Genomic DNA, 25,582 nt, shown 5'->3' with positions numbered 1-25,582 from the left:
GCGCTATACTTTGTTAATTTCAAGCCAATTTTCGCACAAATCTACAGATACCTTGGGAGTAGGGAAGAGATGTGATTGCAGTCCTTTTAAGGACTAGGTTACATCATTTCATACAACTTTTATCAGGCAGGTCTGTGCTCTTAAATAGATAGGTTGGGAGTAAAGACTAATCGTAATTGCAGTCCTTTTCAGGGCTAGGTTACATCAGTTCCTATCACTTTTTGCCAGGCAGGTCTGTGCCAGTGCTGTGCAAGTTTTTTTCACAGCATTTGGCTAAATCTAGCAAAGCTATTCCTTTTTGGCCTATTGCAGAGTGTGTTAGTCAGTGGAGTAGCCTATCTGTGTTGCAAGCTACACCACCTGTGTATAGAATACAAATTTTTTTTACTGCACCTAGTGAAGTATGTAGTGCCAGCGTCCCTGCCCTCTGCTAGGCAGGGACGCTGTTCCCCTCACCGCTCTGCTCCGTGCCCGGCGTCCCTCTCCCGCTCTGCTGGCAGCGCGCGCTCCTTCCCGGCCACTGTGCTTAGGGCGCGCGCCCTACCTCTTAAAGGGGCCGCGCGCGCCGTCCTAAGGAGTCCCCGGCCAATGGCCGGAGGACTTTACCATATATAAGGCACCTCCTCCAAAATGGAGGTGCCCGAGCAATGTTGTTGCACCGTTCTACTCTGCTTCAGCCCTCAGGTCCCGTTGCCAGTTACCTGCCAGTTACCTGCCAGATTCCTGCCAGCTTGCTGTCCTAATCCTGCCTGATTTCCTGTTACCTGCCTGCCTGCCTGAGGTCCGACGGTCTGCCTTACAAATCCGGTCAGTCTGTCTATGGACCAGCTTGCCCGCTCACCTGGGAGCGCTTCTCCGCTACCTGCCTGCTTGCCTGCCCGGAGGCTCCGCTGTCACTTGCCGTGACCTCCAGCCCGTTCTTCCAGAGACTGCCCCGGTCACTTGCCGTGACCTCCAGCCCGTTCTTCCAGAGACTGCCCTGATCACTTGCCGTGACCTCCTGCCCGTACACCCAGAGACTGTCCCGGTCACCTGCTGTGACTGCCTGCCTGGTCGCCACCCGCTCCCTTACAAGGACCGCTCCCTTGTATAGTAGCCCAGAGGTTCCGCCTCCCAGACCCGTTAAAGTTTGCTCGGGCCATGGAACCCGGTGGCACCCAAGCTCCCTCGCTCTCGGACCTGTGTCATGAACTGTCCCGTCAAAGGTCCCAACAGGAGTCCATCCTGGGTCACCTGCGGAATGTCAATACTCGCCTGGACACTCTGACTGTTCCACCAACAACCTCCGCCAGTGCCATGTCTCGCAATCCGGCAGTCCACTAACACCATGATATCCTACCCCGGACCTCGGCTTTCTGCACCTCCTCGCTTCGGAGGCGACTCAGCCCAGGCTCGGGGCTTCATAAATCAGTGCACCCTGCACTTTGAACTATTGTCCCACCAGTTTAACTCCGACCGAGCCAAAATTGCATTCATCATGTCCCATCTCACCGGGGAGGCCCTGGCCTGGCTAAATCCTCTATGGGAGAGAGGAGACCCCCTGGTGTCCAACTTGCCTGCTTTTCTCACGGCTTTCCGGAAAGTCTTCGACGAACCCGGACGGAAGACCTCATCCGCATCATCGTTGCTACGCCTCCGTCAGGAAAGTCTCACCGTGGGCCAATATGCCATACGGTTCCGTACCCTTGCCTCGGAGCTGGCCTGGGATAACGACGCTCTGGTTTTCGTCTTCTGGGAGGGTCTGTCCGGCCGTATTAAAGATGAACTTGCCGGTCGGGACATTCCTACCACTCTCGATGACTTAATAACTCTTGCCACCCGGATTGACCTACGGTTCCAGGAGCGTGCCAGAGAGGTCACCCGTGAGAGGAGGTTACCACGTCTAGCTCCTACTTTTCAGAAACCCGTCACTCCTTCTGTCTCTAACCAGGTACACCCTCCTGAGCCTATGCAGGTCGACCAGACCAAGATGGTCAAGACCCGTCAGGACTTACGCCGTGCCGAGGGGACCTGCTTCTACTGTGGCAGTAAGGAGCACCGGATCCGTGCCTGCCCGGAGAGGTCGGGAAACGCCTGTGTCTAGGTTCGCTCAGAGAGGTCCACCTAGACAAGAATAAATCCTCTCCATCCCTGCTGTTGTCAGTTTCAATCGTCTACGGGGAGAACCGTTATTTCGAACTAGCCCAACTGGACTCTGGAGCAGCCGGGAATCTTATTTCACAGTCCCTGGTAGAGAAATACCGCATCCCCACCAAACCTCTGGCTGTACCCTTGTCTGTTGCTGCCGTGGATGGGGGACTCTTACCACGCCCCATCCAACTCATCACCGAATCCATTACTCTGCAGGTGGGAATGCTGCATTCTGAAAGTATCTCCTTCCATGTTCTGCCTGGACTCTCTCACGCCCTCTTGCTAGGCCTACCTTGGCTCCAGAAACATGCACCCGTTCTTGACTGGCAGACCGGAGAAGTCCTTCGCTGGGGACAGGGCTGCCATAAGACCTGTCTGATTCCCGTTCATCCCGTCCGTCCTTCTCCTACCCCAGCTAATCTACCTGGACTTCCGATTCCTTATTGGTCTTATGCTGATGTCTTTAATAAAAAGGAGGCAGAGACACTACCCCCTCATAGACCATACGACTGCCCTATCGACCTGTTACCTGGTACTTCTCCTCCCTGTGGGCGTATTTATCCATTATCCGCTGCTGAGACCCGGTCGATGTCCGAATATATTGAGGAGAATCTGGCCAGGGGATTCATCCGGAAATCTACCTCCCCGGCGGGAGCAGGCTTCTTTTTCGTCAAAAAGAAGGACGGCTCTCTCCGTCCCTGTATAGACTATAGAGGCCTTAACCAGATCACAGTGAAGAATAAGTACCCCCTTCCGCTCATTCCGGAGTTATTTGATCGTCTGAGGGGGGCTAGAATCTTCACCAAACTGGACCTCCGTGGGGCGTACAACCTGGTTCGTATCCGTCAGGGGGATGAATGGAAGACGGCATTCAACACCCGGGACGGCCACTATGAATATCTGGTAATGCCCTTTGGCCTCTGTAACGCTCCTGCCGTCTTTCAAGAGTTGGTCAATGACATCTTCCGGGACCTTCTCTACTCCTGCGTAGTGGTGTACCTGGACGACATCTTGGTCTTCTCTCCGGATCTCCAGACTCACCGGAGGGATGTTCGTCAGGTCCTGCTCAGGCTCAGGCAGAACCATCTCTACGCTAAATATGAGAAGTGCCTCTTTGAGCAGACCTCGCTTCCGTTTCTGGGCTACATTATCTCTCAGACCGGCCTACAAATGGATTCTGAGAAACTGTCTGCCATCGAGAAATGGCCCCGACCAGAGGGGTTGAAGGCTATTCAACGGTTCCTGGGCTTCGCCAACTATTACCGCCTCTTCATCCCGCACTTCTCTTCCCGGACTGCCCCAATTTCCGCGCTCACCCGTAAGGGTACTAATCCCAAAGAGTGGCCGCCCGAAGCAGAGGAGGCCTTTCTTTCCCTAAAACAGGCCTTCTCTTCCGCCCCGGTGCTGCATCGCCCGGACGGCAACAAGCAGTTCTTCCTGGAAGTTGACGCCTCCTCCTCTGGAGCCGGAGCGGTACTTACTCAAAAATCATCTTCCGGGAGAATGGTAACTTGTGGCTTCTTCTCCAGACTCTTCTCCTCTTCTGAGCGCAACTATTCCATAGGAGACCGAGAGTTATTGGCCATCAAGCTGGCGTTGGAGGAGTGGCGTTACCTACTCGAGGGGGCTCTTCATCCTGTAATAATTTACACTGACCACAAGAACTTGGCTTACCTCCAGCATGCCCAGAGACTTAACCCGCGCCAAGCCCGGTGGTCCTTGTTTTTTGCTCGCTTTGATTTTGTTCTTCATTTTCGCCCGGCTGACAAAAACGTCAAAGCAGACGCCTTGTCCCGATCCTTTCTGGTGTCCGATCTCGAGGAAGAACCTAAACATATCATCGATCCCGCCAGAGTAATGCAGGTGGCTCCCGTGAGTCTAAATCGTCTCCCTCCCGGTAAGACGTTTGTTTCAGTACCTGATCGGGAGAAGATCCTACACTGGGGCCATTCATCTAAACTAGCTGGCCACGCCGGTCAGAAAAAGACCCTCCAGCTTATTGCCCGGCACTATTGGTGGCCTACCCTGCACAAGGACATAATAGACTTTGTTTCTGCCTGTGTGTCCTGCGCCCGCAACAAAGTCCCGAGACATCTGCCAGCCGGACGCCTCTTTCCGCTTCCTGTACCTGCTGCCCCCTGGCAGCATATAGCAATGGACTTTATAACTGATCTCCCCGTCTCTGCCGGTTGTACGGTCATTTGGGTGGTCGCTGACCGCTTTTCCAAGATGGCTCACTTTATTCCCCTGCCAGGCCTTCCGTCTGCACCCGAGCTGGCTAAAGACTTTATCCGCCACATCTTCCGTCTTCATGGCCTGCCCCTCCACATCGTGTCGGATCGTGGGGTACAGTTCACCTCACGTTTCTGGAGAGCCACTTGTAAACTACTAGACGTCACCCTGGACTTCTCTTCCGCTTACCACCCACAGTCCAATGGTCAAGTGGAGCGGATCAATCAGAACCTGACCAGTTACCTCCGGCACTTCGTTAATGCCCACCATTCTGACTGGGTGGATCTCCTACCATGGGCCGAGTTCTCTTATAATAATCACGAGAGCGAATCCTCCTCCAAATCCCCGTTTTTTGTAGTCTTTGGTCAGCATCCTCGGATTCCTTTTCCTGTCTCCACCTCTGTGGACAACCCGGCTGCGGAATCTCTCGTTAGCAAATTTTCCTCCATATGGGAGAGTACCCGGTCCGCACTCCTTCTGTCATCCGAGCGTATGAAAAGACACGCTGACAAAAAACGCCTGGATCCTCCACAATTTCGTCCAGGAGATAAAGTCTGGCTCTCATCTAAATATGTTCGACTCAAGATACCTTCTTACAAGTTAGGGCCTCGGTTCATCGGTCCTCTGGAGGTCATCAGTCAGATCAACCCGGTGGCCTATAAATTGAAACTCCCGGCCAACTTACGGATCCCTAACTCCTTCCATGTATCTCTCCTCAAACCCGTGGTGCTTAACTCTTTTTCCAAGTCTACAGGTACGCCTCCTGCTCCGGTTTCTGCTGAGGACGAGTTTGAGGTAGAGAACATTCTTGCCACCAAAAGGGTAAGAGGAAAGACCTTTTTTCTGGTAGATTGGAAGGGGTTTGGTCCTGAGGAGAGAACGTGGGAGCCCCGGGAGAACATCCATGCCCCTCTCATCCTAGCTAAATTTCTATCTGGCCTAAAAAAGGGGGGGCCTAAAGGGGGGGGTACTGTAGTGCCGGCGTCCCTGCCCTCTGCTAGGCAGGGACGCTGTTCCCCTCACCGCTCTGCTCCGTGCCCGGCGTCCCTCTCCCGCTCTGCTGGCAGCGTGCGCTCCTTCCCGGCCACTGTGCTTAGGGCGCGCGCGCGCGCCCTCCCTCCCTCTTAGAGGGGCCGCGCGCGCCGTCCTAAGGAGTCCCCGGCCAATGGCCGGAGGACTTTACCATATATAAGGCACCTCCTCCAAAATGGAGGTGCCCTAGCAATGTTGCTGCACCGTTCTACTCTGCTTCAGCCCTCAGGTCCCGTTGCCAGTTACCTGCCAGTTACCTGCCAGATTCCTGCCAGCTTGCTGTCCTAATCCTGCCTGATTTCCTGTTACCTGCCTGCCTGCCTGAGGTCCGACGGTCTGCCTTACAACTCCGGTCAGTCTGTCTAAGGACCAACTTGCCCGCTCACCTGGGAGCGCACATCAGCTACCTGCCTGCTTGCCTGAGGTCCGACGGTCTGCCTTACAACTCCGGTCAGTCTGTCTATGGACCAGCTTGCCCGCTCACCTGGGAGCGCTTCTCCGCTACCTGCCTGCTTGCCTGCCCGGAGGCTCCGCTGTCACTTGCCGTGACCTCCAGCCCGTTCTTCCAGAGACTGCCCTGATCACTTGCCGTGACCTCCTGCCCGTACACCCAGAGACTGTCCCGGTCACCTGCTGTGACTGTCTGCCAGGTCGCCACCCGCTCCCTTACAAGGACCGCTCCATTGTATAGTAGCCCAGAGGTTCCGCCTCCCAGACCCGTTACAAAGTAAAACCTTTTGGGCATAGCATCATTCTATTAGTCCATCTATTCTAACCTCCACCAGGTTGCAAATTCAATATAATATTTTTCTGCATCGAGCTCTGAAAAAATATTTGGGCTTCTAGCAGTGTGTGGGACTTGTTCTATTAGTCCATCTATACTAACCTCTATCAGGTTGCAAATTCAATATAATTTTTTTCTGCATCTAGCTCTGAAAAAATATTTAGGCTTCTAGCAGTGTGTGGGACTTGTTCTATTAGTCCAGCTATACTGACCTCCATCAGGTTGCAAATTCAATATAATTGTTTTCTGCATCTAGCTCTGAAAAAATATTTAGGCTTAAAGCAGTGTGGGGGACTTGTTCTATTAGTCTATCTATACTGACCTCCATCAGGTTGCAAATTCAATACAATTTTTTTCTGCATCTAGCTCTGAAAAAATATTTTGGCTTCTAGCAGTGTGTGGGACTTGTTCTATTAGTCCATCTATACTGACCTCCATCAGGTTGCAAATTCAATATAATTTTTTTCTGCATCTAGCTCTGAAAAAATATTTAGGCTTCTAGCAGTGTGTGGGACTTGTTCTATTAGTCCATCTATACTGACCTCCATCAGGTTGCAAATTCAATATAATTTTTTTCTGCATCTAGCTCTGAAAAAATATTTAGGGTTCTAGCAGTGTGTGGGACTTGTTCTATTAGTCGATCTATACTGACCTCCATCAGGTTGCAAATTCAATATAATTTTTTTCTGCATCTAGCTCTGAAAAAATATTTCGGCTTCAAGCAGTGTGTGGGACTTGTTCTATTAGTCCATCTATACTGACCTCCATCAGGTTGCAAATTCAATATAATTTTTTTCAGCATCTAGCTCTGAAAAAATATTTCGGCTTCTAGCAGTGTGTGGGATTTGTTCTATTAGTCCATCTATACTTACCTCCATCAGGTTGCAAATTCAATATAATTTTTTTCAGCATCTAGCTCTGAAAAAATATTTAGGCTTGTAGCAGTGAGTGGGACTTGTTCTATTAGTCCATCTATACTAACCTCCATCAGGTTGCAAATTCAATATAATTTTTTACTGCATCTAGCTCTTAAAAAATATTTAGGCTTGTAGCAGTGTGTGGGACTTGTTCTATTAGTCCATCTATACTGACCTCCATCATGTTGCAAATTCAATATATTTTTTTTCTGCATCTAGCTCTGAAAAAATATTTCGGCTTCTAGCAGTGTGTGGGACTTGGTCTATTAGTTCATCTATACTAACCTCCACCAGGTTGCAAATTAAAAATAATTTTTATCTGCATCTAGCTCTGAAAAAATATTTGGGCTTGTAGCAGTGTGTGGTACTCATTGTATTAGGCCATCTATACCAAGCTCCACCAGCTTTGAAATTAATAATAATTTTTAGCTGCATCTAGCCCTGAAAATAATTTTTCTTCCCAATAGTGGTAGCAATAGAAATATGGGGCGCACGCCTCGCTAACAAAAATATACGCTTCATAACAAAAACACCAGCCTAGCGCATTGCATTAATAAGATGGCATTAGCGTCTCTCCCAGTGCTAGGCCTACTACGCCGGCTAGCATTCCTGTGCCTAAAACACAATGTATGGGTCCGCGCTAGCCACTATGCTGAGGGGTCTAAAGCTGCTGCTAACACTTTATAACAATTCAATTGGCAGATTTTCAGAGAGCTCTTCCCCAATGCCCACCCATCGGGCGACAGTTGCCCACCCTCCCTATGGGATCTAATGGCGAATAGTTGATGCCATTAATCAGAGCGTCAGTTGCCCCGTCGACGTGGCAAGCATACGGTAAGGCATGGGAAGAGTGGACACGACTAGTAGCAGGCAGACGGGTTGACCAATGTGAACAAGCCAGATCACAAGTCACCATAGAATTTCTCCACCAGCTAATGATGAGGGGCATATCAGGGGCGTCAGCGCAGCGGTGTCTGACCGGAGTAGCATTTCACTTCCAACTACTGAATTTGGGAGATGTGACAAAGATTCATCAACAGACAAACCATAAAAGGGTGGAAAAGGGGTCAGCCAAGTCAGGAGTGTAGACGTCCCGTCCCGTGTCACTAAAACTGATTTCTCACATCATATCCCTAACACCATTAACATGACACTCAAAATTTGAAGCAACACTACTGTCTACTGCATTTGTGATCGCCTTCTTCGGGGCGCTATGCATAAGCGAATTAGTCCCTCAATTCAAAATTACCTCCAGTGGAGGCTTATTACACCAGGATGTAGTCATAGCCAATAATGCAATACGTCTACGCATACGCCAATCGAAAACGGTTCCAGCGGTCAGGGGCACTTGGGTACTTCTACAACCCACAAACGGTACACTGAGTCGGGTAACAATAGTAAAAATATATCTAACCATCAGATCGCAAAGTAATTTCTTCCTATCACACATTGATGGAACGCCATTATCAAGATACCAGTTTCAAGCTATATTTAATAAATGCATAACATCGGCAGGGAACCACCCCAAAAATTACAGGACACACTCATTCCACATAGGCGCGGCCACGGAAGCAGCAAGAGCAGGACTGTCAGAAACGGAAGTTCAGAGGATAGGGAGATGGCGATCCACGTGTTTGGCGAGATACATAAGACCGGACTTGTTATCCTAACGTGGTTTGTTTCTTTTACAGGTGACGCTAAGCCAGCAGTGTGGGTGATAGGCCACTCGTATATATATTGGGCAGAAAAAAGGGCGAAAGTCCGCCCAGGCGGGAGGAAATTAGAGTTTCATAACACATATTTCAACTGGAGAGGTATTAGAGGCCTGCTATGGCCACAGGTACTAATGGAGGTAATCAAGGTAGGGAGAGAGGCAAGAGGTCTGGTCATCTTAGTTATACAGGCCGGGGGAAACAACCTAGGTCATCACAAGAGCGCATAACTAATGGCAATAATGAAACTAGACACTGAGCGCTTCAGAGAATTTTTCACAAAACTAGCTATAGTATGGTCAGAGATTGTGCCGATAGCGGTATGGCAAGGTGCGCGAGACATCACGGCCATCGAACGGACAAGGCGGGTAATAAATATTCGGATGGCAAAATTTCGAAGAGACAGAGGCGGTGTAGTGATACGACACCGACAACTGGAAGGAGATAAAGCAGGCCTCTTACGGCCTGACAGTGTTCACTTAATGGATATTGGACTGGACATATTCCAGTCAGGACTCCAGGATGGAGTGGAACAAGCGTTAAGAGTGATGGGTGGGGGTCAGAGTCCTGCATACGAGTACGCAGGATCCTCCGTGGCCTGGAAATAGAAAGGACATGTTGGAGAGTTTCACTTGTTGGCCAACTTGCCGAGTGGAGACCCAGGGCATGCTGCAGCAAGCTGAATTATTTTAGAAATAAAATGCCTTTCTAATGGAATGAGTATAAAGAGTTAATAAAGCTGTGACCGATCCTCACCCATCCAGTTGTAAGAGTTACATTATTGTATTGTCAAGGAAAGGGGGGCGGTAGGGGGGCTGAGCGTCTGAGTTTGGTTGGGGGTCCCCACAGTCTGCCTAGGCTAGATGCATTTAAAAATTCTTATTAGATACACAGGCGGTGCAGCTTGCTTCGCAGCTGGGCTACTATGCCCAAAGTATTGCCTAGGCTAGATGTAGTTAAAAATTCTACGCTGACTAGCAGACACTGAAGCTTTGGAGCAGACCTCTGAGTAAACAGCTCTTCAGACTCAACCATCTGTGTTACCCCAAGCCATAGTGTACAGTACAGACCAAAAGTTTGGACACACCTTCTCATTTAAAGATTTTTCTGTATTTTCATGTCTATGAAAATGGTACATTCACACTGAAGGCATCAAAACTATGAATTAACACATGTGGCATTATATACTTAACAAAAAAGTGTGAAACAACTGAAAATATGTCTTATATTCTAGGTTCTTCAAAGTAGCCACCTTTAAATTGATGACTGCTTTGCACACTCTTGGCATTCTCTTGATGAGCTTCAAGAGGTAGTCACTGGAAATGGTTTTCACTTCAAAGGTGAGCCCTGTCAGGTTTATTAAGTGGGATTTCTTGCCTTATAAATGGGGTTGGGACCATCAGTTGTGTTGTGCAGAAGGCAGGAGGATACACAGCTGATAGTCCTACTGAATAGACTGTTAGAATTTGTATTATGGCAAGAAAAAAGCAGCTAAGTAAAGAAAAACAAGTGGCTATCATTATTTTAAGAAATGAAGGTCAGTCAGTCCGAAAAATTGGCAAACTTTGAAAGTGTCCCTAAGTGCAGTTGCAAAAGCCATCAAGCGCTGAAAAGAAACTGGCTCACATGAGGACCGCCCCAGGAAAGGAAGACCAAGAGTCATCTCTGCTTCTGAGGATAAGTTTATCCGAGTCACCAGCCTCAGAAATCGCAGGTTAACAGCAGCTCAGATTAGAGACCAGGTCAATGCCACACAGAGTTCTAGCAGCAGACACATCTCTACAACAACTGTTAAGAGGAGAGTTTGTGCAGCATGCCTTCATGGTAAAATAGCTGCTAGGATACCACTGCTAAGGACAGGCAACAAGCAGAAGAAACTTGTTTGGGCTAAAGAACACAAGGAATGGACATTAGACCAGTGGAAATCTGTGCTTTGGTCTGATGAGTCCAAATTTGAGATCTTTGGTTCCAACCACCGTGTCTTTGTGCGACGCAGAAAAGGTGAACGGATGGACTCTAAATGCCTGTTTCCCACCGTGAAGCATGGAGGAGGAGGTGTGATGGTGTGGGGGTGCTTTGCTGGTGACACTGTTGGGGATTTATTAAAAATTGAAGGCATACTGAACCAGCATGGCTACCACAGCATCTTGCAGCGGCATGCTATTCCATCGTTTGCGTTTAGTTGGACCATGATTTATTTTTCAACAGGACAATGACCCCAAACACACCTCCAGGCTGTGTAAGAGCTATTTGACCAGAAGGAGAGTGATGGGGTGCTATGCCAGATGACCTGGCCTCCACAGTCATTGGACATGAACCCAATCGAGATGGTCTGGGCTGAGCTGGACCGTAGAGTGAAGGCAAAAGGGCCAACAAGTGCTAAGCATCTCTGGGAACTCCTTCAAGATTGTTGGAAGACCATTTCCGGTGACTACCTCTTGAAGCTCATCAAGAGAATGCCAAGATTGTGCAAAGCAGTCATCAAAGCAAAAGGTGGCTACTTTGAAGAACCTAGAATATAAGACATATTTTCAGTTGTTTCACACTTTTTTGTTAAGTATATAATTCCACATGTGTTAATTCATAGCTTTGATGCCTTCAATGTGAATGTACAATTTTCATAGTCATGAAAATACAGAAAAATCTTTAAATGAGAAGGTGTGTCCAAACTTTTGGTCTGTTCTGTATGTAGTTTCTTACAGTTAAAAGGGGGGGGGGAGCGACCCAACCCACCTGGAATTGATGATGCCAACGTCACATAAGACACAGCAAGGGGACTCCAAAAAGAGTCTCCATTTTTTCCCAAAATTGTGGCACAGTCACCACTTAACCCTAGAACGCATACCTGGGGCCTCGCAGGCCCGCCCTGTTAATTGTTTTCTATTTTCTGCAAGATTACATTAGTTAGAATTTTGAAACTCTAGGTATTCTTCATGTATATAGTTGTTTGTCATTTGAGTTTGAGTTATTCCATGTTATTTGCACACGGGCCTAAAAGGCCCCAGATCTGTGAAAGTATTGATTTTTATGGTCATGCGTTCTAGGGTTAAGTGGCATCAATTGCCCCACAGTTGCTTAAAACGGTTGGTGAGGTGATTTTACCAAATCCTCAAGCTTTTAGTCTCCCCAGGATGACACAGGGGTAGAAAAGTCCTTGTTAATCCATGATTTGTTCATCTTTATGAACGTGAGTCTGTCTACATTCTCAGTGGACAGCCTCGTGCGCTTATCTGTCAGCACACCACCAGCAGCGCTGAACACACGTTCAGAGAGAACGCTGGCTGCAGGGCATGACAAGATCTCCAAGGCATGAGTGGCGAGCTCCGGCCATTTTTACAGATTGGAATCCCAAAATGAGCAAGGGTCCAGTGACACAGTCATGGCTTCGATGTTCACTTGGAGATACTCCTGTACCATCCTCTCTAGGCGTTGACTATGTGTCAGACTTCTTGTCTTCTGTGGCCTTGCAAAGGATGGTCTAAAAAAGTGGTGAAATGATTCCACAAAATTGCTGTTACCAGCAGATACTGTGTTACTGTTTCGGTTTGAGTGATGAAGACTCGACAGTCCCATGGTTGGCACGTTAGAACTGTGAGATTCACTACGTGCACCACTGGTGTTTTGTGGAAAAGCACATGTAAGATTCTGCAACAGCGTCTGCAGATACTCCTGCATGCGTAAATCCCTTTTTATGGCAGGAATTATTTCAGCAAATTTACTTTTGTACCGGGGATCTAAGAGTGTGGCAACCCAGTAGTCTGGATTACTTCGAATTCTGACAATCCGAGGGTCATGTTGCAGGTAGTGCAGCAAGAAGGCACTCATGTGTCTTGCGCATCCAGGAGGACCAAGTCCTTGTTGTGTTGGTAGCGAGGTAAGAATCATGCTTCCTTCCTCTGCCCTCTACCCCCAACCTCGCACAACATAAATGTGATCAAGGTCTCCCTCATCTGATGAGTCTTCCATGCCCATTGCCAGTTCGTCCTCCACTTCTTCCTCGGCTCCTGCACCTTCCTCAACAGTTTGGCTGCTACCATGCGCCCTGGTTAATCCCTCTCCCCCACCCTCCCATGCCTGCCGCCTTGGTGCTGCCGACCGTCTGGACCTTGGAGATGTTATCCCTTCCACATACGACTCCTCCACTACTTCCTCCACCTCCTCTTGTCCCACCACCTGACTCTGAATTCTGTTTAATGTGTGCTCCAGCATGTAAATCACCGGAATAGTCATGCTGATAATGGCATCGTCGTCAGCACTAAACATCTTCGTCGCCATTTCAAAACTGTGCAGAGGGGTGTGTGACACCCGTGAGGGTTCAGTCGCCACAGAGTTACTGCATCTCACCCAGAGGTGTGGTATCTCACCCTCAGGTAAGGAAGACGTATGGCTCGGGACCCTAACACCTGCATCCAACACATACCCGCAGTGGGGGTAGGGCGAGATTGCTCCTAAGGGAGAGCACAGTCCCAGGTCCCTAGCTGGCGGGAGGGTCCTATGTAGTGGGTGCTTAGGGGAGCAGCTTAGGGGAGCACATGACAGGGAGAGTATAAATAGGAAGCCATCTTAGAAAGAGCAAGCCAGTCAGAGGAGGAAAAGTGACAGGAGCAGAGGCTCTGGATGAGCTCTGCTCCGGAGGCGGGCCTAGCCTGGGAGGCCCAGGACTGAAGGAGAGAAGAGAGGAGTGGGAGCAGGAAGGCTTCAGGAACCGAAGGGACCCTAGCAGAAGGCCACCCGTACTCCCGCTGCTACCAGGAGGTAGAGGGGTCAGGCCAGATAAGGGGAACCGTTCCCTCAACTAGCGGAGAAACAGCAAGGCTCAACTAGAAACCGGAGGTTGCAGCATTTCATGTACTGCAGGCCAAAGTCCACACCAGTGTCACTAAGAAGGTAGCCACATAGGACCCAGGGGACGCAACACACGTCGCCCGCCAAGGCCCGAGGATACCGGATAGAAGTGTCTCTGGGTGTGAGGTGCAGGGAGAAGGCCAGAGAAAGGACACACAGAAGGGGGTCCTGCTAAGTACTCCGGAGCTATCTGGGGGTGGACTGAGCCCCTCACTGAGTACGCACAGCATGATGGAGGAGATTGCTCTGGTACCTGTAATCTGGACTGCAACAACTGTGAGTAAAGATCTTGGGACTGCATCACAAGGACTCTGTGCTCATTACTGACTCCCTGCACTACAACCACCATCATCCACCCACACTGCCCTGAAGCTACACTCTTCCTGTGGGGAGTAATAATACCATTGCTGCAAAACCACCAGCTTCAGAGGACTGTTCCGCAGCAGCGGCCCCTTTGGTTGCACTCCACAGGTGGCGTAGTCGGACATTATAAAACCCATATATACAAATTACCCTTGGATTGACCGCCCTGGGTCACGGACCGGGTCACCGCCACAGTGACTACAACCCCCAGCGTCTACCGGCCCGGCTCCGGGTACCCCACGGCCCAGGGGGCGCGTCAACTTCATAGGTCCCTGATCTGAGACCACTCCTGCAGCGTGATTTGCCCCACCTCTGGATCTCGTTGGCCCAGGCTATACGTCAGAACGTATTGCACCAGGGCTTGTCGGTGCTGCCACAGTCGCTGCAACATGTGCAGAGTTGAATTCCACCGTGTCGGCACATCGCATTTCAGCCGGTGAACTGGCAGGCCCAGCGACTTCTGTAGAGATGTAAGTCGTTGAGCTGCGGGATGCGAACGGCGGAAGTGAGCACACAGCGACCGTGCCCTCTGCAGAAGGCCATCTAGTCTGGGATAGTGGGCTAAAAATTGCTGGACAACCAGGTTCAACACGTGAGCCATACAAGGCACGTGTGTGACATTGCCCTGGCGAAGGGCCGCACCCAGGTTTGCAGCATTGTCGCGCACGTCCTTCCCTGGTTGCAGGTCCAGTGGAGACAACCATTCATGAAACTGGGTCTCCAGAGCTGACCACAACTCCTCAGCTGTGTGACTCACATTTCCCAGACATTTCAAAGTAAACACTGATACCGTTGAGCCCTGCTGCCAGCATAGTAAGGAGGTGTGCAGGATTCCTTCTGCGCAGTTAGAAAGCAGGTGGCGTTACCAGACAGGCTTTGGGTGCAGGTGGAGGACCGAGAGGAGGTTGAGGAGGCAGAAGCAGTGGAGGAACTTCGAGATAAAGAGGATTGACGCACAACTCGTGGGGACGGTAAGACTTGGACAGCAGCCCCTTGTCCTGCTGTTACCATAGTTACCCAGTGCCCAGTCAGCGACATGTAACGCCCCTGTCCATGCCTACTCATACAAGTGCCTGTGGTGAAATGCACCCTGTCACACGCAGAGTTTCTCAAAGAAGCACTGATGTTGTGTGCGACATGCTGGTGGAGCACAGGCACACCTTTCTTTGAGAAGTAGCGTCGACTGGGCATCTGGTACTGGGGCACTGCGACGGACATAAGGTCTCGAAAATCCTCTCTGTCCTCCAGGCGGAAAGGCAGCATTTCTGTAGCCAACAGCTTGCAGATGGTGAAATTCAACCTCTTAGCTTTGTCATGGCTAGGAGGAAATGGTCTTTTACTTTTCCACATCTGAGGGACCGAGGGCTGGCTGTTGTGCTTAGACGGGGTTGAGTAGGTTGTCCCCGGCAAACTGCCGGTCTGTGATGAAGATGCAGGCGGACATGTTAGATTGTCTTGATCCAAAGATGGTGCTCTTGATGTCGGAGAGCGCTCAACACCAGCAGGTGTTTCCACTTCCCAATGAACTGACGACCTGCCAATCACACTGGCTGTTGCGGGTAAAGAGGTGGCAGGTCTGCATCCAAAAACATGTGTGACTGCTGTACCCCCAGTCACAGAGGATGAAGAGGTTGCGGATGCACAAGATGGGGCAGACGGTGGTTGGCCCGGCCCACTAGGCCGCATTGTAGCACAGTGAGCTTCCCACTGCAACTTATGCTTCATATCCATGTGACGGTACATGCATGAAGTACTCAAACTATGGATTTTTTGGCCTCTACTTAGCTTTTGGTGACAAATATTACAGATAACACGAGTTGGGTCATCCTTATCGATCTGAAAAAATGCACAGGCTATGCAAGGCTTAGAGCCCATGCGGCCTGAAGAGCCACTACGACTTGTGGTCAGAGGCAGAGTTGTGGTTGAGGATGCAGTTGTGGACGTGCTTCCAGTACTCCGTCTCTGTCCAGGAAGGCGCAACCTAACCTCATCGTCAATAGCATCTGTGACGCCCTGCTGCGCTTGGTATCACAGATCCTAGAAGAGTGCATTGATGGAATCCTCCACAAGAGGCCCCCATAAACATTCACACATCTCCACCTTCCACCTCAGACCAGCAGAGGGAGCCCGTTAGGGATATAAATAGGGAAGGTGGAGCTAGGCAGTTCAGTTCCTCTGAAGAGTTCCTGCAGTAGAGAAGCCTAAGAGAGGTCAGTCTGCAGTGGAGCTCAGTCTAGTCTAGAGAACTCAGTTAATAGTTCAGCAGTGGAGCACGAGGCTCCTGCTAGCTAGATTCAGGGAGCCCAGATAGAGCTTGAGGTGTGTCGGCGCCATAAGATCGGTGAAGCGCGGCAAGCTGCCGTTAGTGTGTATAGCCTAGTGAGGGCCCGAGTAGGCCGAAGGCGAGTGGCGAGTTAGTACATAAGGGGCAGAGGAGCTTAACCAGCTCACCCCGAAGCATTTACCGGACACCGGATCCGAGCTTACCGGGATCTCTATGACCCAGTAAGGCATAATCGGAATCCCTGGAGAACTACAAGTCCCAGGATCGCTAAGGTGCTGATACGTAACAGAGCCAGGAGACGCTTAGGCCCCGCATACTGGGAGCGTGAACTCCAAGAGAAGCCCCTACCACAAGGTCAGCCAGCGCAGGACAGAGACAAAGTTAGGCCTAGCTCCAGGCAGGTCAGAAACTTACTACGCAGAGGCAAGAAACAGGAGGCCCTACACCCGCTCATTGGGGAGGATCCTGATATGCACCTTCACCCTACAGTGCTCTGGGATGTGCCTGAATTTCCACCAGTAAAAGGTACTGAAGTGACTACTGTGCCCATTCCCGTTCTTGCTCTGACCCAGCTGGGTCTCGCCTGTTCTGCATTCCCCCTGCATACGCTGCCCTGAGACCTAGCTCCACCTGTGGGGAGCTATACCATTGAGCTGCCTTATCACCAGCCTCAGTGGACTGCTGCAGCGCTGGTGCTTCTCATCAGATACCACAGGTGGCGTCACGAACTCTTATAAAATTAACAATTATCCACCCTTTTATAGAGTGACCCCAGGGTACGGGCCAGGGAGCAGACCACCCCAACATCCCCAAGGCCAGGCAAAGGCCCGGGTACCGAGTCATCCCCATCCCCTGGGCTAGTCACATCCTCCTCCACCCCCTCTGCTGACCTCATCGACTGGCTGACTGTGGGTTGACAGTAAGTGGGATCTCCAGCCTCGTCATCATCACCCTGTGTGTTCTCACACCCGTCGTCCTCAGAGCCAACCTCTTCCTGCCCTGACCGAAAAGTCAAGTTGTCGCTCCAATCAGGTATTTGAGTCTCATCATCGTCTTCATCATTGTCTCCACCAACAGGAGTTACAGTTTGGGAGCGAGGGTCTACATTATGCTCAGAACCTTCTTCATCTGGTCCTGGATCCGACTTATAAAGATTCTGGGCATCAGTGCAGATCATTTCCTCGTCTGGATTAACAGAAGCTCTGGAGCAGACCTCCGTTTCCCAGGCTATAGTATGAGTAAACAGCTGTGCAGACTCAACCATCTGTGTTACACCATACTCAGACGAGCAGCTGGAGACTTGGGAGCTGTGATGAAGCAAGTGCGATTGGGGTGACTCCTCTGAGGACTGGAGTATCTGTGATGTTGAAGTTGAGGTGGAGGAGAGCCCACTTGAAGGAGCACTTGATATCCATTGAAGCACCTGCTGTTTTTGTGCCTCATCTGGAATTTGTAGCGATGGGCGTGTCCGTAAGAAAGGGATCGTATCACATTGTCCGCGAAAAGAAGTAGACATCTTAGTTTGGCTGGAAGATGGTCTTTCTTCTGCAGATGTTACTCCCCTCCCACCGCGGGGGGGCTCGACCCACCAGCGGACAGGCACCAGTATTGGGAGAGGGGGGCTGGCCGTCAGGGTCCACCGCGGCTCTGGCACAAACCCGGTGACACGGAGGTCAGACGGGCAGGAACGGACTGGCCATGTCGGCTTCGCACTTTTTTGGTTTTAGAAGGGCATGACATGCCTATATCTGTGTCTCCCCCTCCTTTTACTCCTCCACCTCTTTTCTTTTCGCATGACTATATGCACTTGTCACTTTTCCATGTGTTAGTTGTGTCTTCTGTGCAGTTTGTCAGCTTTTGGATACCTTTGAAAGTGTTTTCTATGTGTTTCTATGTGTTTTTGTTTGCCTGCCACTGGTTTTAACCGTGTTCGAAGGTATTCGACGAACAGTTCGGCGAACATATGGGTGTTCGACGAACCGAACCGAACTCGAACACTACGGGGGTGGCTCAACACTAATGCTAGCCCATCGGCGACCTGCGGTCTTATGACGTCCTTCCGTGGTGGCCATGTTAAATGCCGCTGTCAGAGATTGACAGCGGTATTTAACATGTGGATCGGGAAGGTGCAGGCTCATCAGCAGAGCACGCACCATAGGGAGAGACCCAACATGTGCCATACATGTCGATTGACTGTATTTAAGTAATTTGGTGCTGGTTACTTTACAATCAAATGATGAATGAGCATTTTGCTATTTTGTTGTGTGATTTCCAACATGATATTTACACCTATGATTGCTCATCTACAATTCTGGTATTTTTAAATGACTATACTACACAAACACAAACACATAAATACATTCTACTTGTTACATACATACACAGATGTATATTGCATACACAAACTCCATGCTATATGCTCATTGCATGTCATACTCACATTGCATGTTATACACATACACTGCTTATTACACACACATATTCACACACCCACTGTTTGTTACATATAGTGCATATTACACACATTGTACATCCGATACATACTGCATGTAACACACACTATATATTATATCCACACACTCCTTGCTATATACAATCTGTATGTTATATACACACTGCAATTTATACATATACACTGCATATTACACAAATACATACACTGCATATTACACAAACATACACACACTGCATGTTACACACACTACGTTATACACATACTGCATATAACACATATTGTATATTATATACACTCATTCAATGCTACATACAAACTGTATGTTATATACACACTTCATCTTACACACATATACTGCATATTACACACATACACACACTGCATGTTATACACACTGTATGTTACACACACTATACGTTATACACATACTGCATGGAACACATTGATACATGAGATTTAATACATGTGAGGAATGTCTGCTTCTTACACATTCCTCACATGTATTAAAGCTGTCAAACCATCGCAAATCATGCACACGGGAGTGATTCAAACATATCACCGAGCACGCTATAAATACTCGGTGCTCGGCCGAGCATACTCGGCGAAAGGGTTAACAAAACATACTCGCTCATCACTACTGTCTTCTAGTCTTTTCCTCTGGTGCTGGGTTTCTTGGTCACGTGATCTCTGCACTCTTTATTACTCAGCAACTGGCTCCCATTCCCCGCTGGACATCAGTGTTGTTACGCTTGTGCTCTGACTAAGTAGCCTTGTTTAGTTCTTTGTGCTTTGGACAATTGTTATCCTGGGACTTCTTGTTCCACCAGTTTTGTTCCCTTTAATCTTCGTTTCTCCAACTAACTTTTCGGTTAGGAGGTCTCCTGCTTTTGCTCCCAGTCCTTAGATCTTTTAGGGACCCCTTTCCCTTCCTACAGGTCTTCGTTTGAGTTCAGTGCAGGAGTTTCGGTGGGGCTATTTATAAGGAATAGGGCACCCACCCTAGCGTAGGGTTCTGTTCTTATTGGAGCCATAAATAGCAGAGAGGATGAGTTCTCCTGATATATTCCATTGACTTATTATAATGTATTAGGTTTTTGTAGCAATTTAAGATTTATTGTTTTTTTTTTAAACAAGTATAGCACTGCAGACTATAGGCTGGAAGTCCAAAGGAATGGAACACAGAGATGCCATGAACAGCACCTAAGATAATTTTCACAATACCTAGAGCAGTTAACATAATAAAATCTAATGTGTTTAATATACATAACAGAAAGAAAAAAAATAAAGAGTTGCCATTATTACTGCAAATTGTTAAATCTAAGATTTTAGTAATTGTACTGGAAGAAACTGGAGTGTTCAGACACCAGCCCATGGGAAGCTATATAAACAAAATGAACAGCCCAAAAAAAGGGGAAGCCACATGCCTGTTTGTACCAAGTGCAAAAAACTAAACCAAAACCAAAAAAATGAGCCAGATCATATGTTGGTATAAGTACAATGTATAGGTGTTCATACACACTGTGCCATTTAACAAACAGAACCCAAGATAAAAACAAAATGAGCAAATACCCTGTAATAAGTAAATAAATTGGAATAGTACATGTAGATAACATACTGTACTTAGTTAATACTATTTTGATCAGAAAAACATAAAAGCCATCCACCACGACAAACTGTTCCCCAAGGTGTTCCACTTATTCTTTTTAGTCCCGTTCTAAGATTGTTTGCATTATTGGGAAAATGCAGCTGTTTTTGCTTAGAAAAAATATTACTAAGATGGGAAAGTGTATTGCTGCCATTGACACTAACTGCAGATTTAGATTACTAAGATCTTGGCAGCAAGTTTATATAGTACTAAGGTTGTTATAATGTGGATTTTCACTACAGTATAATGAAAGAAAAAACAACATGATTCATGAAGCGCTTGCTAATATCTGCAAGGTGAAATGTGAGACAATATTTTAGCTTTCAACTTCCTGCTTTAATCTGAAAATAAGGCCGATGTAGACATGTTTGTAAGTTAAATCACAGCAGTTGCAGTTCCTGGGTATTTGCTGAAGAGAATAAAGCTTATTAGCAATGTTCTGAATTTGATCATTATCTGGTTGTATACAAATTGGTCAATTTTTAAGCCATTTGTGCTACTTCTTCATGTGCATGGTAGAAGCAGAAAAATGATAATGATCTGTAAATGCCATGCTTTAAAATTAACAGCTGACTGAAAAGTAAAAATAATAGTATACCATAGCGCTCTGACATTATGATAACTTGAAGATTTTAAAGTATACCTGTTAACGATTACAGTATTGAATCAGACCAAATTTGAATTTGACTGTTCGTGTATAGTTATTATCCACAAATTTAATTTCCCTTTTCATGCTCTGGGGTATTTTTAGGTCTAGAGCATGATAAGCATAAGATGCAAAAAATAAGTAAAATACTTATACTCACCTTAGTACCCACTTCTTTGGCCACTCTGTTCCTCAGCATCACTTGTCTGGCCATAGTCACATCTTTTTATCACAACCACAAGTGCAGAATCCTTGGACCTCCTCACGCTAGGAGAGGTCTTCCAGCACTTATAAGGCCTGTTATGGTTCTGTCCAAGCACACATACGCATGCGCAGAAACGTAGATTGGCCCTTTATGGTTCACAAAAATGATGGCTAGCAGAAGGGAATGACAAAAAAAATCTGTATTTTGGTGAATGAGGATTTTTGTAACATTCGAGTAGAATTCAACGCTACTCAAATATATTTGCTCCATTGCCTGTAATTTCAGCTGACTTTTCAGAGTACAAACACATTGGTAGATTGCATATTTCACCAGTTTTCTCCTCTGTTTGATTTATTTGTAATTTTCAGTTGTTTCTCAGCTAGCGGGTAGACACTAAATGCTATGATGTCTCCTCTACACCTCACACAGAGACATGATGGATTTATATGGTCCTGTCTCTGTGTCATCTGTTCAGAATCAGCAGCAACATGGATGACTTTCTACAGTATTACTGAGCAGTGTAGTTCTGAATCCAGCACTACGGCTAAACTTACTGCAATGCAGCAGCACCATCTGTGTGTATGTGCCTCTCTGACTCTGCATCTCATTCCTCCTTCTCTCAATTACATAAATAAGGAGCTGTAATTTAATCAGTTAATGAGCTGTCAGTCTTGAGCAAACTGAATTTTATTGTGTTTTATATTTTTCCCTTTTCATGCACATTGAATCTAGGTGCGCACGCAAATTGTGCATGCATAACAGTCACTACCGCTTTCTGAGCATGTACAGTGTGCAGCTATACAGTTTGTGCACCATTTCTGCATATTAACCTTTTGGTCAGTAATCCTCAGTTCAGGAGTGTAGCAGATTGTTAAGGAGAAAGCAATAGATTCTATTTTAAAAGCAATTGGCAAACACCATGACAGACTGGAGTAGATGCACAGCATGCAGAGATATTTCTTTAGAGAGAGTGGTTAGTTTTATGTGTAACCATTGTTTTTTACATAAATCAATAGTACATATGAAAATAAGAAACATTGTGATATATTTTATCAGGGAAATCAGCTTCTTTTTCATACTGGACTGATCATTAATTTTCAAAATGCTCAATTCACAGGTAAAATCTCTCTTCAGTGAATACAGACTTTCACATTACTGAGATATGAGATGACCTTTATCTATAAATTACATTTTGATCTGATTCAGTTTGTACTTTTTTCATTATTGAAATTCTGACATCAACTATCTCAGCTAAATATATCAGTTTTGTGATTTGATTGATATAAACAAATTACATGTAGGTTGGGTTTAGACAGCCATACAAAAACTCTGGTCTGTCACGTCTGTAAATTGCAGACATAACTGGCTCCGTGTGCAGCTCTGTGTGCTCTCTCACATAGCGGACGAGTGCAGAAACTGCCTGATAATTATATGCACTAGTCTGGTCCAAAAATTGGACCAGAATAATGAATGCTCTGAAGATCATTAGTCCATATGGAAAATCGGCCAAGTGCACTGGAACATTGTCCTTTATGGGTCCATATGCTGTCTATGTGTGGAACACAGAATACACAGAAAGCACATACACGTATAATAAGAACAGCTGAATGAGCCGATAGGTCTTCACTTACAAAATAATAATACGTCCCCTTGTTTGAAGAAGCCAAAGGCGAAACAGTGTCATCGGGGTGGTAGCCCAGGCGTTTGCAGGTCTCCAAAAACATAGCTGTAAGTAATATATCACAACTTATTGGACTGTTCTCATGTCTCCCATGTGTATTTTGTGAGCAGCAGCATAAGAAAGACATATGATTTCTATAGAGAGCTCTTTAAAAACTGAAATTCACTTGCACTTTATTTATCTTTATTGAAACTCCCCTAATTTATGTCCTATAAACTTTATAAGGCTGCACACAGAGAGTATAATATCAACTTGAGCACTATTGTCACGGGTTGCCAGTCGCCCTGCAGTTGGTTGCAGGAGATCTCTACGTTTGGCATTTACAGACATCTTCTTAGAGCAGTGGTCCCCAACCTTTTTTGCACCAGGGACCGGCTTGAAGCAAGATCATTTTTCCATGGCCCAGCAAGGAGGGGGTGGGGTAGGCGGGGCTTTGGTCATATGGGGGCGGGGTAATGGAGGGATTTGGAGTTTAGTGCATACTTATCATATAGTGTAGACCAGGTCCCCGCCAGGAGCCCCACATAATGTGCTGTGCCAGGAGCCGCATCACTGAGGCCCCATCACGCCCTGCAGCAGGACAGGGCAGCTGTCCTGACAGCTGCTGTTCAGCTGCATTTACTTCATCCCAGGGGCGGACACAGACTGTAGTGGGCCCCTGTGCAAGAAATTTTTTGGGGCCCCCCCCCGCCCTTCATAAGGCAACAAAGTTATGTAAACATAACCCCCCCATGTGCATCTCTCACCCCCCCATGTGCAGCTCACCCCCGTGCATCTCTCATCCCCCTCCGTGCATCTCTCATCCACCCCCCGTGCATCTCTGATCCACCCCCCGTGCATCTCTCATCCCCTCCGTGCATCTCTCATCCCCCCTGTGCATCTCTCACCCCCCCGTGCATCTCTCATCCACCCCCCGTGCATCTCTCACCCCCCCGTGCATCTCTCATCCACCCCCCGTGCATCTCTCATCCCCCCCGTGCATCTCTCACCCCCCCGTGCATCTCTCATCCACACCCCGTGCATCTCTCATCCCCCCCGTGCATCTCTCACCCCCCCATGCATCTCTCACCCCCCCGTGCATCTCTCATCTCTCCCCTCCCTCCCATGTGCATCTCTCATCTCTCCCCTCCCCCCATGTGCATCTCTCATCTCTCCCCTCCCCCCATGTGCATCTCTCATCTCTCCCCTCCCCCCCATGTGGATCTCTCATCTCTCCCCTCCCCCATGTGCATCTCTCATCTCTCCCCTCCCCCCATGTGGATCTCTCATCTCTCCCCTCCCCCATGTGCATCTCTCATCTCTCCCCTCCCCCCCATGTGGATCTCTCATCTCTCCCCTCCCCCATGTGCATCTCTCATCTCTCCCCTCCCCCCATGTGCATCTCCCATTCCCCCCACTCCTAGTTAATTGTATTTAAAAAAAAATAAAACTTGTTATACTTACCCCCATGCGATCCCTGCAGAATCCTGGCGCTCGTCCAAATCGCTGACACCAGGTTCTCCTGACTTCCGGCCATGTGACGGCGCTGTCACATGACCGGAAGTCAGGGGAATCATGAAGGTGCTGCCGCAGCAGCGCAGCGCTAAGATGTCCCGGACCCGGCGCTTAGCATGGGGCCGGGGGCCCCATGAGGAGAGAGACGCACAAGAGGGGGGCTCCGATGGGGCTCCTACCGGCCGGGCCCCATACTGGAGTCAGGGCAGTCATGCCCTGATGGCGGCCCTGCTGGGGGCTGGAGGGGCCCCCTCTCCCCGCGGACCGGCTGAAAAACCCCAACGGCCCGGTCCTGGTCCGCGGACCGGCGGTTGGGGACCTCTGTCTTAGAGGATGTCTCTAGGACCCAGTGGCTACCTTCCTCTGGCTAATTAACATCCTGCCTGGGTGTGTAAATACCTGCTGTGTTTCAGAGGAAGATGCCGGCGATATTCATTATTACTTGAGAAGGCTTAGCAAGAGCAGTACTTCACCTCTCTGGAGCTTGAGGATGTATGCGCATTTATCTGAAGTCGTCTAAAGCTAAGCAATTTCCCCCTGTTTGTGCACCCTTGTTGTCTATAGTGTTTAGTGGAGATCGACAAGTGCTCATCTCCTCCCTTCTTTAGCCATAGCCATATGCCAGGGAAGGACAGGGCGAGGCACGCGTGCGGTGATTGGTGAAGAGCCAATACAGGGACGTTAGGGGAGACAGGGTGATGCTAGATCAACCTAGGAGGTCTCCACTTCCCACTTTCCCTAGAGTCTGGGTTCCCTTTCCCTCTTCCCTTTATGCTGCACAAAGTCTTTCCCACACCTTACGTGACATTATCGCTTGCCAAGCACATTTTGAAAAGGAAAAAAAAATCTGACCCTTTGGTTTTCTTTTCTCCCCTCTGTGTGTTTTTAGGCGTGGACAGCAGTTCCGCTGTCTGTCCCTCGAGGTTAATAACCTCCACTGTGAGGTTCAGCAGCAACATCAGCAGCTACAGGTTGCAAATGTGGGGGTCTCTGCAGGTAGGCCTGACCAGCTTGAACCCAATGTTGCCCTCCCAGACAGGTTTTCAGGAGGTAGGGACAAGTTTTTTGTATTCAAGGAGGCTTGCAAACTGTATTTTAAACCTCGTTCTTACTAGTGTTGAGCCACCCCCGTAGTGTTCGAGTTCGGTTCGGTTCGT

Source organism: Phyllobates terribilis, unplaced genomic scaffold (genome assembly GCF_046119375.1).
Source record: "Phyllobates terribilis strain yellow unplaced genomic scaffold, ASM4611937v1 Scaffold_2__4_contigs__length_985480577, whole genome shotgun sequence".
In the NCBI taxonomy this organism is placed as follows: domain Eukaryota; kingdom Metazoa; phylum Chordata; class Amphibia; order Anura; family Dendrobatidae; genus Phyllobates; species Phyllobates terribilis.
This window is presented reverse-complemented; position numbering follows the sequence as displayed.